Source organism: Falco cherrug, chromosome 1, assembly GCF_023634085.1.
Source record: "Falco cherrug isolate bFalChe1 chromosome 1, bFalChe1.pri, whole genome shotgun sequence".
Lineage (NCBI taxonomy): Eukaryota > Metazoa > Chordata > Aves > Falconiformes > Falconidae > Falco > Falco cherrug.
The window spans coordinates 22,392,066-22,404,080 of record NC_073697.1 but is presented as its reverse complement, the minus strand read 5'-3'; the positions used below and the strand labels follow the sequence as shown (position 1 = coordinate 22,404,080).

The 12,015-nt window shown below is 39.8% G+C and overlaps 1 protein-coding gene across 3 annotated transcripts in view; it reads right to left on the bottom strand.

Moving 5' to 3' along the window:
* LOC102051855 (bifunctional heparan sulfate N-deacetylase/N-sulfotransferase 4) overlaps window positions 1-12,015 on the bottom strand; it is a 160,981-nt gene that overhangs the window by 136,166 nt on the left and 12,800 nt on the right. The window lies entirely within an intron of this gene.

The window sequence follows — 12,015 nt, the reverse complement described above, 5'->3', positions numbered from 1 at the left end:
TTACTTTGAATATATGGAAAGTCTTGTGTCTTCAGCAGGATGAAGGTGAAGGAGTTAGACAATGTGGCAGGTCACTAACTGTCTCTTAGTCTGGACATTCTGGACTATTCATGAAAACCCTCTGACATCAGATAAATTGTATTCTTCCAGAGTAATGTAGAATAAAACTGTTCTTGCTCCTGAAGCCTACTGGTCAAGCTGAAAATAAGCAAAGTGCATGGAGTATATTAATTCATGCACTGACAGGAATATAGCCTTGCCAAACTCAGGCACTACAGTTGCAAGAAAGCTGCTACTGTATATATACGACCAACTGTCTGCAAACTGCTGGAGACAATAATATTCTGAGTATTTGGACAAGGCATGACATTTGGAAGCATATTCAAACAGATTTTTTTCCTTTGATAGTCAGAGAAATAGTCTGTGTCTACAGCTAGAATCTTTTAAAAGGATGCACACTGCTGGAATCAGGAATTAGTGTGCCCTTTTAAGTATCCCAGGCCTCCTCTGAATGTTGGTATACAGGGAAGTTTCAATTCCTCTTTTTTCCATTCTGGTCAGTTTTCTTTGTGTAGACTCTCTAGGAAGGGTTGTGACAGAAGCTAACCTTTAAGGAAATTAATGGAGAAAAAAGATGAAAGTTTCTTCCTTCTTTGTCCTAATAAGTGCCCCAGTCAGGCAACAAGTGACCTCAAAGAACTTGGATTAGCAAGATGATCTTCATGAGTGAAGAGTTCCCAGCCCTGTGCTGTGTTCTGTCCTTTTGCAATGGGCAGAGGTGTATGGAGTTTTGACCTGTCTTTCCCCTTCTCCGGACTATTGTTCTGGAGATAGGTCAGGAAGAGTAGCTGTCTTTCTCAGTCCACAAAGGACACAAGCAATGAATTCCTAAGTCTGGGAAGCAAAACATGCAAATTTGGTGGCTTCTTTTATTTTTATTGCCTTGTAAATTTTGTGTCATATTATTCAGTAGTAACTAAATAGAAGTCCTGCTGATGACTTCTGTGTAGAATATAGATTAACAGTCTAAAGCTGAAGTGGATAATTATATTCTGGAAGGAAATAGCCATATCTGATGCTCTAGATAATAGAAATATTTGTCCATACTTTTTCACTACTGAAGATTATGTATTTCAGATTTCCTGGGAAAAGATACTAGAGACAAGGTTGTCCAGATTCCTCAAAATTTTCTAGTCGTTTTTGGTTGTTCAAAATGTTTTAACCTCTCAGTCAGATAGAACAAGGGGAGAACAGATATATTTGTTTTAATAATCAGTAGATCCCAAACTGACTTAAATACAAATAGCAGGTATTACGTTGGGAACTTCTGTCTGTGCTTTGGCTGACATATGGCTCTTTTATGCATTCCTATCAGAAGAAAAAAAAACATTGGGCTTATCCTTTTTCTGCAGACTGCTATTTATTTTCAGGAACACCTCACATGTAGTTAATGTCCCTGAATGATTAGCTGTGAGAAGTGTGTGGACATAGGATGTTTGAACAAAGTACAGTCTTTGTTATCTTTGGCATCAAAGTAGGGGGGTTATTTGCTGGATAAATTCGTGAGGTCATGCAATGCTCAAAATAAACTCTCCCTACAGGATTAAATATAACTTTTAATTGTTATGTAGCTGATATAATACCCTAATCAACAACTTATCTTGGGTTTATAGAAATGTTATTATAAACACGCAGCTTTAACCTTCGTTGATTTCAAGGACTCTGTCATTATCCCATTTTCCAGGGTGAAGTCTATAATTACTGTGCATTCTGGTGCTTAATTTCATGCGATAAGCCTGAAACTAATAGATAAATGGTCTCACTGCATTCTGAGGACATAATCATTTGTAGAAAATAGAAAAGGTGGAGAAGAGACATTTGAAAGAAAAATCTACCTAGAAACTTACATTTCACGTAGCAAAATATCATTAAACAAGGCTTTCCTACAATTTACTATTAGGCAATCAGAAGCTTCTTCCGAAACAAGGGTTTCCTACAATTTACTATTAGGCAATCAGAAGCTTCTTCCGTGTGATTTTTTTAGCACTGTTCTAAACAATCTCCACCAAAGGAGTGGATCATTTCATCTTTTTAGCGAAACGTCTAAACACAAGGCACACTGCACTAATAGGAGATTCATTATTTGTTCAGGTGTTTTCTTTGTGCCCCTGACTACTTGCTTTGTAGAGGGCATGTGGGTTATAATTTCAAAATGCCATTTCTTTCTCTGTAATAGTACTGTACCTGCTAATGTAAGCTACTCATATAGTCCCACAATGAATACTTGCTTTTTTGCAACTGATGTCAAACTTCTTTACTACCCTTTTTATTGCAATATTTTGTTAGGCTGTTTATAAGTTAAGTGGCTTACCCACCCTGAAAAAATTAGGCAGGGGTAAAGATGCCTAAAGATATCTGTTACTGGGCTGTCAGTGGTGAGATGGGCGAGACCTTTGAAGTAAGCCTTCATCTTACTGAAAACACATGCAAACTCTTATTTTTTCTATAACCAGGAAGATCTCGTGAAGATTTATTTTTTACAAGTTCCATTTTGCAGCACATGCATAATCAAAAATGGACTCTGTCAAAACAGGGTTTGGGTAACCTCCCATCCACCATAGCCATTACAAAGGCAGCCAAGTGTTATGTAGTTAGCTCATGCAGTACTTGTTACTCCCAAGTACAGATTTTAATCAGTAAAAAATAAAGCCTGATGAACAACAATTAAGGCTTATTGTGGCAGTTAAAAAACTCTCCCTATTTCTTTACCCTCTGCCCAAGAGCAGCTATGTTTGAAACAGCCTCAGCTTCAAGAGTCTTGGGGATTACTTATGTCATTGCTTTTCATTTTAACCATTCAGCAATAGTACTAAATTGCAAAGTTGGAGATACCAAATTAAAAGTAAATTCCTGTTATGACTTGATATCTCTGCAGATTTCAGCCCTTTACAAAATGGTGCTCTTACCTGACCCACTCCTCAAGTGCCTTGTAATCAAGAGTGTGTCATTGATCTTTGTCCCACCTCCACACCTACAGTGTGAAATTGCAGAATGCAGAATCTATAGTGCCATGGCTCAATGGGGATCGAAAGGACACGGGCACACATAAGAAAAGATGAAGCAAATAATTTTGACCTATGTGTTATACACTCTGTTATACATGAAGTTAACATAAAAATAACACATCCTTTCAGGAAAATCCTCTGCCAGTGCATCAGGCTGTATTATCTCTTTGCCTAGGAGAAATGCCTCCTTACAAGGGACTCGGGGTTTTTTGTTTGGTTTTTTTTTTTAAGTCAGGTTTTGTCTATTCATCTGGAGACTTTCTCAACTGTATCTTTACAAAGTTAGTTACATAGTATATTGCAGTGGAACTCTGTAGGTACCTTGGAATTAGTGGGACAGCAGCAAGGAGCCTCTTCTAGTACCTATAAAAGAAACTCTAATTCCAGGAACAGCAGTTTATTGTTTAGGAACTATACCAACATTTTACCAGCTGATAGAAATATACTGGCTGGAAAAAGGCCATAGGTGTAGTAGGTGTACATATCCTTGAACTGTCTAGATGAATTGAAAACACTTTGAATTCCTTTAGTAAGGACAATAATGCATCCTTTCTGAAAAGAAAAATCCTCTGATACAAGTATTTTTATCCTTTCTGTCCTGATGTTGCATCATAGGAAAAGAGAACAGAAACTGAAGGCACCATTCTTAAATACCACAAAGACTTCTGGTTTTGTTTCCTCCCAGCTATTAAATACATCCAGGATTTTCTATTAGTGGTGTAGGGCATGGACTTTGTGATCATGATCAGATGTTTTGCTTCAGAGAGAGAGAGGCTTGTTACTTTCCGGCAGCTAGCAGTTACTGCTGTAGCTTGAGGGGCTGAAAGAGAGACAGGTTCATTCCTCTGTCTGTCGCATGATATTTCAGGTTATCTATGTAGGGTCCTGCAGTTCATTACAGAAAAACAAAACAAAACAAAACACTGGGGAACTGGAAGTGTTGCAAGTCCTAAATGCTCAAAAATAACTTGTCTAGAAAATTATGTAATGCTAACAGTGTGTTTATAATAGTCTCCCATGGATGTCTAACCTGTGCCAACAAAGAACAGGAATGCTAGCAATTGATAGTTACGTGAACTGTTCCTTTAGCTCTGATGTTGATGGCTGAATGTTTTTTGTTGCTGAAAGTCAAATAGGTGATTCCTGCTGAGCCTGATACAGGTATGCATACAGCCAGCAGCTGCTTACTGTACTAGACTTAGACACATTTCTACATGCTGTACTCTTTGCATATATGCAATTAATGTTACAGAAATCTAGACCCCTCACAGCAGCAGGCAAGACCCTTTCCTACATCGGGGCCATGCTCAGTACAGGAAAGCAGGGGGTGTATGTACGTCAGCAGAATCTCGAGCATGACTTGGATTTGCTATTAATCATTTATCTTTGCACTGAATCTTAAAAAGGGCTTAGACCCTACAACACCTTGTGCTTGGGTAGTGGGCCCTTGTATTAGCATTCAGAACCTATGCAGGTTGTCTAGGCTTTCTACAGTGCAAGGCTACAGTGAAGGTGTTCCTGTGCTATATATCTCAGAGAGATGTGAGCATGAGCCGAGTGCTGCAGTAATGTGGTATTTGGCTGTCTGTCTAAAGGAATCCAATGCAACCAATATACTAAAGAAGAAGTTCCCTGAAATAAGCCTGGCCAGTGCACAGTTACTGAGAGCTATCCAAAGTACAGGAGATGGTGAGTTTTGCCATGTCAAAGCTACTCCTCAAAAAAGTGCCCCCTTCCATTGATGAACCTGGATGATTTCACTCATTTCTTTGTAAAGTGTAGCTGCCAAAGGAAGAGGACACATATAGAAAATTATTCACCCCTTTGCAGTATCTCAATAAATAAATCGCTCAGGCACAGACAACATAGAATAGTTTCATTTTCTGGTTTAGATTTTTAAAACCTGCATTTTTCCCCACACTTTAAACAGAAGGGGACAAGGTCAATGTTGAAAAAATGACCAAATATCACCCACACATCCACCAAGTTTTATTTCAAAATCATTATCCAAATAAATGGGCCAGAGAAACACTACAGGCAAAGTAGTGTCTAATGATTCTGGCAGAATTATCGATGGATCACACAGTAGTTGGATGAGAGCTCTTTTTATTGACTCTGTGTTGTAATAATGAGCCATACGTTCAGTAGCACATCTATCCTTTTAAATAAAAAAAGATACATGACTTCAGAAAATGTGTTATTCTCTGGGTGCATTTCAGATATGATTGAAGTGATTCCTGTGTATAATATTTTTAACATGCACATATCAGCATCCACAGGCATGTGCAGACAGATAGTAAAGTGCTTCAGAATGTTTTGAAATAAGAGGTGTGTTACTAATGTATTGCTAGTAAAGACTTTTCTCCTAACATCATTGGTACAATGCTCATATTTAAGCCGTGCCTTTAGTTTTCCATTGTGATTATACTAGGTAGCTGTTTAACTACAAAATGGCACAGTGTTAATGCTCAGCCCTATTTATCAAAACATACATATGCATGTCTAGCTGTAAGCGCTTAAGTGGAATATCATAGAATCACAGAACAGTTTGGGTTAGAAGGGACTTTAAAGATCATCTTGTTCCACCCCCCCTGCTATGGAAAAGGACACCTTCCACTAGACGAGGCTGCTCCAAGCTCCATCCAGGCTGGCCCTGAACACTGCCAGAAGTACAGCATTTAATTCTTGTAATGCACAACCCAGAGTTTGATCAGGGCTAAAATCTTGAGCAAGGACTCTGATTTTGATTAGTGGCACTTACACACGGAGGCAGAGACATTTCGTATTACACGATCTACATTTTAACTCCATTTGGCATAAAGATAGAATCTTTTTTCCTTGCATAAAGAACTGTAAATCAGATAAAAATTGATTATATTTGTTGGTTTAATGAAGTAAGAGAGTGGATTTCTGACTAATGCATTGGAAATTATTTATATAATAGAGAGTCCTGCCATCATAAATCACTTTGTGGTGAATGCAACAATTTTTTATTGGAGGTCACCAGAGGCAGCAGTCAAATCAAATCAAATCACACAGCTGCTGTATAGATCAGAAGACTGCAAAGGAATTAGTACACTTATTTGCTCACTGTGCATGCCTAAATAAAATATTAACAGTTTGCATGAAGATGAAGATGTCTTACATTACAGCCAGTTAATACGCTTTTATGCCAGGCAGTCCAGCTACCTGTTCAATAGAGACTGGCTGAAGTTTACATTTAAAAAAGCAAACTGCGTTCTATCAGGTAAAGGATGCATTGATAGTGTTTTTCCACTATAGAGACTAAGATCCAGTTTTGATAATGTGATTAATTGCTCACACAGTTAAATTACTTCTTTTGGCAAGAAAAGTTCAGTCCTGAACTTTTAAACATTTTCTCATGTTGTCTACTTTAATACCCACGGAGCAAAATTGCTGCAGTGGGTGTTGTTGAAGCCATTTCTGCTTCTTCTATAGCTCAGGTTCAGAGTCTGCTATCTCATAATTATGTTTAAAGAGCAAATTCTAAAATACAAGAGTATTTTCCTTCTTTTGTTTTGACAGAACCTGGCACAAGGATACATTGCTCAGAGATGTAGAATGATGGGTCTTAAACTTTTTTTTTTTTTTTTCAATAAAAACAGTAGCAGTTCTCTGAAACTGAAAATCACTATGTAGTTATGAGACAAAAACTAAAAAAGCCTGTTTCTTCTGATACCCTTTTTTTCCTTTGGAAAAATAAATGGACATTTACTAATCAATCCATTCAGGCAAAAGGATCCTCATGTATTTTTATGTTTTCTTCCCCTCTTTATCTTATCTTAGGTAGTAGCAATTGATGCAAATTCTCAAACAAGTGGTTTCTTGGAAGATTTTAGTGTTTCTGGCTTGAAATTACTTGAAGTTTCTTGTACCTGTCTGGACTCAGAACTCCAGAAGACATGATCCCATTAGAAAACTAGCAAGACAGAATAGCGGAAGACCTGTAGGACTGATTTATATTCTCCAGGATCTTATGGTTAGGTCATACACCAAAGTATTGATGAATGACAAAGGACATAGGACACAGAATGGGAAACCTCTGAGCAAAACATCAATTAAAAAGTTAAAAGCACCAACTCTTCAGCAGCAGAAATACCACTTGGTGTGATACTCTTATGGAGAAGACTTCCTCTTTTATGAGCATCTGTTATGCAGAGGATGTCCCCTAGGTTCTCAGATGTTCAAGAGGGAGTCAATTTATGCTGTGCGTCCTATTTACCACTCTGACACAGTTTTTTATGGGTCAAAAGTCAAATCTCATGCTGAGTTCAACAACAATGTGCCTGAGTTCTCTGTATTGACGAACACTGCAATGAAATTAAAACCCTGACCATTTCTATGCTGTTTTTCATAAACTTGTTGAAAATGAAGATAAAGGGGTATTGTTATAAAGGCTGCACACTTAAAGCAAATTAATATGTGACACATTATTTGACTGAGAGAAACCTGAGGAAAGAGCCAATCTTATCAAGCAACTTCATACTAAACCTTCAGTGTCTTCAGGAACATGCAAGTGGGTTGCAGCTCTGGAGTGCCACGGACTTACAGCTTGGCATACTTCTGCTGCCACTGCTGAAGAGAAGTCAATGGCTTCCAGAACGTACATTGTCAGAACTTAATTGCTGGTTCATATATCAGTAATATTGTAGACTTCTTGGTTAACAAAAATGTCTCTGAGCAGGTATCTCTCTGAAGTGCTTTGTTCAAAGTATAAGCTGTAAACTAAATGGCAGGAATAATTATAATGTCAAATAGACTAACAGTCAGTCAGTTCCTGGCCATGGAACTACAGGACATATTTAACAAGTCAGTGATCTAAATTTAAGAGCACAAACTGCAGTCAAATGGACTAAAGTCTTTTCCCAGGTTCTGCAATTACATAAATGTAATGAAACAATAGAGTAGTCACTTGGGGAATTAAATAAGGAAAGAACTCAGTCCACTTTTTTCTTACTCTTCTGAGTTAAGCTTCAAGTCATGTACAGGGGATGTTGGGAACAAAATCCACTCTTTATTTACACCTGTGTAGTTCCATTTGGCCCTAAGCCTGAAATGCCATGAACAAAACAGAACCACTTTTCATTGGACTGTGGCCCCCTGAGCAGAGTAATACAATAAAAGGGGAAGAAGCAATATAAAATTAGGTGAAGAAAATCTTAAACCCATTCCTAAGACTTACAGACTTGCATGAATTAAAATCACTTTCATGTGTGCTAGGTTCTTCCTTATATTTCATATAATGGGAGATACATGCCGCCAGCTATTAATACTGTAAATAATTTGAGTCAAAATACATCAGGCTAATTTTCAAATTTCAAAGGTACCTAGCAATACTGTAAATGAAATCTTCCTTTCAGAAGCTAAAAATTGATCGTATAATTATAGATTATGCATTATAAATCTATATATAAAAATAGTTTTATATAGAGGCATAAATTATAAATTTATCTATTATAAAATATGTAATGACACCTAAATAATGTTTCAGCACTAACATATGATAAATGTGGATGTGTTTCACCTTAAACAATTACAGTGAGTGTACTTTTTCCTCCAGTTATTTTTAACCCCTAAACTCCTGCTTTGCTTGCAAATTTGATGTTCCAAAGGCTGAGAAAAAACTATACTTAGAAATATGCTGTTAAAAAATACCAGGAATAAGCAAGAGGCCTACTGGGAGATGACTAATGGATTGTTTCCTTGCATGTATGAAAACCCAATGTGGTGCAGGCTGAAATCTAGCTATTGTACATCATACTGACAAAAGTCTGGTTCTTAATGCTACAATTAACTTATGTGAAACATTCATAACTGACAATCTTCTTTTTCATGTTTTGCTGGGAAAGCCTTGCCTGATGTCTTCTGCTGTAACACATTAAATTTAATGTAACTGAACTTCATTCTGCAAAGTGAGTAGGCAGTATTTCCTGTGCTAAATTTACCTGTAACAGAGAGGTTACTCAGACTCAACCAATGTAACTCATCATATGATGCATTATTCACAGTAGTGGATTTATTCTTAATCCCATCGTCTTTATCTCCAGAGAGGTGGGATGGTCCTTTTAAGGAAAACTAATCTTAAAAATGTTGATAAAAAACTACGCTAGTAATTGCTGTGAAAAGCATTGATTGAAAGTTTGGTAAACCTTTCCTTCAAAATCGGGTCTAATTTTTCTCACCTTCACATAACAGTTCTCTTGGGTTTATTTTGGCCTATTTAATCCTGTTTGGTCTTTCTATTACCGATTTTTAAGACAGATCTTATGGAAACAGCTAATAATTTTGCTTTTCCTCCATGTGCAAAGCACCGCAAAACACAGAGGGCAAAACATCCCACATTTTGCAGGGTGCAAAACACTATTAAGTCCTGCAATCTTTTTGTTAAAGCTATGAGATTTCTTGCTGCATGAAGACTTCCCATTTTTCTTAGAGTGGATTATCAGTCCTTTTGCAATCAGTTACCACTTACCATGCTTTAATTAGAGACAACTGTTATCTCCAGGTTATTAAGCAAAGTTACAGGTAGTAAGATTCAAAATATTTTTATTCTTAATGACGTAACAATCCAGGAAATACGATTTTAAATATATTGGGATTGAATAAGGCTGAAACAGCCTGAATGGAGATATTGCCTATGATATACAATTAAGATCTCAAAGACTCAGCCAGTGGCAGCATGCTCAACACACCAGATAATTGACAAAGGTGGAAGGCTTGGAAAAAAAGTGGTATTCCAGATAGGGCAAATTTATAAATATTCCAGATACAAGGGAAGTCACAGAAAAAAATATGGCCATTATCATCAGTAAAAGGAAACTGTGGGCTGGCATGGGGCACATTTCTGGCAAACCCGATACCTCAGCTTGAGATGACGGGCTTGGGTAATAAATTGGGTAATTTTTCAAAATCAATCCTGCTCTCAAATTTTGCTCAGTTTGGTGCCTTTGCACAAGTCCACAATGATGCTTGTGACATCTGGAATGTAGGCGACTGAGCAAAGTCAGGTATCAGAGTACTCTGAGAAATTCAAGACCGAGGGTTAGCATGACCAATGAAGGCAATACAGAAATGCCTGGTTTTCAGAAGGTGGGTGTTGGCGAGGAGCTATGAAAAAGTTTTAGGAGTGATGGTGAACTTACCTACAAAAAAATTCAGCACAACTTTGAAAATGATGTTTCTAGAATAAAACATTTCAGATTTAGGTACCAGTGAAAAAGTTAGGTAAAAAAAGTCACTTCAGTCTTCTGAGGACAACAGTAAATGTGAATTCTGATACTGCTCTTCAGAATAAGCAGCATACTAAGAGTCGGGTGTAGATAGCCAAGATTACATACAATAAAATCAGGTACAGGTGACCAGGATTTTGATTCAGGGATCAGAAAACGAGATAAGAGATAAACAGCCTCGTGTTCGTGTCACCCACCCCCACCCCACCCCACCCCCGTCCCCCCCGCCCCTTCCCCCGCGTTAGTCAGGGCCCCTACCACTGCTGTTGTTCCTGGTTTACAATTGTTTTCCTTTCCAACTGAACTCTCATGAGTTTTTGACGTGTCGCCATGTTGCTTTTTTTTTAGCATGTCGTTGTCCTTTTTAGCTCTGTAACATTTTAAAACCGAGCGGGAAGGCGTGCTCTGAGAGGACGCCTGAGGGGAGCGGGGGACCCGCGGCGCCGCCACAGCGCCAGAGGAGAGCGGGGCGGGGCCGGGAGCCGCGCGCCACTGGGCGGGAAAAGACGCCGCAGGGGCGAGCGAGCGGCTGGGCGGTGGGGCGGGCAGGGCTCTGCAGCGCTGGCGGCGTAGGGGGCTGCGGTATCCCCGCGGCGGGGGGCCTGCCGGCGCTCTGCGCTTGGGGGAAGCCGCCCAGGCCGTGGTCTGCCGCGGCGGTGAGCACACCTGTCGGAGCGCCCCCGGGGACAGGAGCTCTGAGGGGAGGAGAGCTCTGAGGAGGACGGTCTGTTGAGGAGTATCAGGGAGTGTGAGAGAGATATTTTTGGGAGCGCAGCCTGTTTTCTCTGCCACAGCCCTGACAGGACGTGTGACCTGGAGGATCCCCTGTCCTCTCTCTACCCAGCAGAACGAAGCGCCTTACGGGTTGGGGGGCTATGGTGGTGAGTTCCCGCCTGGCACGGCAGGCACGTCCCTCTTTGACTGCCCATGTGTGGTAGCTGCAAAGTTCCGCAAGCAGAACCAAGCAGTGAGCAGGACTGTGGTTCATCTGTGTTGGAGGTGTCGCCAAGGTGAAGTTGGCCTATGCCCTGTGTCAAAACTGCTTCCATAAAGAGGAAAGAAAAAAGGTGTGGGGGGGAAGTTATTGTCATAGGGGACTGGCTGAGGGGAACAGAAGATCCGATATGCTGACCAGACACCCTTAGCGGAGTCTGCTGCCTCTCTGGGGCCTGTGTTAAAGCTGTGATGAGGAAATAGCCTACTCTGGAACAACTCTTGCATTATCATCTGTTATTGCTTCTTCATGTAGGCAGTGATGAAGTGGCAATAAGAAGTCCAAGGGCAATCAAAAGAGACTTCAGGGCCATAGGATGGCTGGTTAAGGAATCAAGCAAGAGTGCAAGCAGTGTTCTCTGTCCTTCCAGTTGCAGGGAATGATGAGGGAAGAGCTGGCAGATCAATAACTGTCTCAGTGACTGGTATCACCAGCAAAATTTTGGGACTTTGATCACGGGTCAGTTGACATGGCACCAGGGCTGCTGGTGATAGATGAGGTACACCTGCCTCAAAGGGAGGGAAGGATCTTTGCGCAGGATTTAGCCAGGCTTATTTGAAGAGCTTTAAACTAGATTTGAAGGAGGAAAAGGATAAAACCAGGCTCGCTAGAGGTAAGTCTGGGGGTGACATGCTGATGTTTGAGGGATGGTATGCTAGCATCCACAGTATGCTGAGTACACTGGAGCACATTTGAAGTGTCCCTG